Genomic DNA, 2003 nt, shown 5'->3' on the forward strand with positions numbered 1-2003 from the left:
CCCCCCTCCCACCCTCTGCCCTCCCTCCTTTTCCATCCCTCCCCATTTTTCTCCCGACAAAGTCCTGTTCCCGGTTCCTCCCCTAATCCATCAATTGCAAAAAAATAGTTTGATGCCAAATTTGTTTATCGTTATCTATTGATATTCTAAAATTGAAATAATTTAACAGTTTAAATGAATTGAACAAGTGCACCGGGAAAATGCTAATTTGAAATCTACAAAATGGCAATCCCTCTTAACCACCCTTTAAAAGGGTGGATCCTAACGGCTCTTTGAGAATAACTGGAATTTGAACCTTTTATGCCTTTTCTCCCTTCATCCAGTTAGTTTCCAGGTACACTGTACATATATATATTGTATGGGGTTCAACATCACTTTTCATACCGCCAAAAAAGGTTGTCGTGTTTTTTTTTATAGTGACATAAACCCCTCTGAAAGACTTTTGAAATATTTGATTTCTCCTATTAAATGGAAGGATCATACAATTTATTAATTATTAAGACGTGATAAGTAATAGAATTCTGGACTTATTAAATCCAAGCTGAAATCTTTAGCTGTGGTTCCTCAATACAGGTTCTATTAGATCTGGAACCCCAGTACAGATTTCATTTGTTTCTAGAACCTCAGTACAGGTTCCATTAGTTCTGGAATCCCAGTACAAGTTCCATTAGTTCTTGAACCCCAGTACAGGTTCTATTAGATCTGGAACCCCAGTACAAGTTCCATTAGTTCTTGAACCCCAGTACAGGTTCTATTAGATCTGGAACCCCAGTATAGGTTCCATCAGTTCTGGAACTCCAGTACATATTCCATTCCATTAGTTCTGGAACCCCAGTACAGGTTCCATTAGTTCTGGAACCCCAGTACAGGTTCTGTTAGATCTTTAACCCCAGTCCAGGTTCAATTAGTTCTGGAACCCCAGTACAGATTCCTATAGTTCTGGAACCCTAGTACAGGTTCCATTAGTTCTGGAACCCCAGTACAGGTTCTATTAGATCTGGAACCCCAGTATACAGGTTCCATTAGTTCTGGAACTCCAGTACAGATTTTATTAGTTCTGAAATCCCAGTACCGGTTTTATTAGTTCTGGAACCCCAGTACAGGTTCCATTAGTTCTAGAACCTCAATACAAGTTCTATTAGTTCTGGAACTCCAGTACAGGTTCCATTAGTTTAAGAACCCCAGTACAGGTTCCATTAGTTCTAGAACCCCAGTACAGGTTCTATTAGTTCTGGAACCACAATACAGGTTCCATTAGTTCTGGAACCCCAGTACAGGTTCCATTAGTTCTGGAACCTCTAATGCAGTTTCCTTTAGTTCTGGAACCTCTGGTATAGTTTCTTTAGTTCTTGAACCTGTAGTACAGGTTCCTTTAGTTCTGAAACCTCTAGTACAGGTTCCTTTAGTTCTGTAACCTCTAGTACAGTTTCCTTTAGTTCTGGAACCTCTGGTACAGTTGCTTTAGTTCTTGAACCTGTAGTACAGGTTCCTTTAGTTCTGAAACCTCTAGTACAGGTTCCTTTAGTTCTGTAACCTCTAGTACAGTTTCTTTTAGTTCTGTAACCTCTAGTACAGGTTCCTTCAGTTCAGGAACCTGTAGTACAGGTTATTTTAGTTCTGAAACCTATAGTACAGGTTCCTTTAGTTCTGTAACCTCTAGTACAGGTTCCGTTAGATCTGTAACCTCTAGTACAGGTTCCTTCAGTTCGGAAACCTCTAGTACAGGTTATTTTAGTTCTGAAACCTGTAGTACAGGTTCCTCTCCAACAGGTTCCAATGGTGTTTAATCTTCTACAGAACGTCCCTCTCTAATTCTCAAATTATAACTTCTAGTTCGTGTTTAACTGAATTCTTTTCTTGTGAATTAGGTTCTTGAGGCAGTAGAACCTCTATAACTGAATTCTTTTCTTGTGAATTAGGTTCTTGAGGCAGTAGAACCTCTATTATAGGTTGCCAAGAAGTATTTTTCAAAGCACAGAAATAAAGCAAAAGAGTAAAAAGCA

This window comes from Eurytemora carolleeae, unplaced genomic scaffold (genome assembly GCF_000591075.1).
Source record: "Eurytemora carolleeae unplaced genomic scaffold, Eaff_2.0 scaffold349, whole genome shotgun sequence".
Taxonomy (NCBI): Eukaryota; Metazoa; Arthropoda; class Copepoda; order Calanoida; family Temoridae; genus Eurytemora; species Eurytemora carolleeae.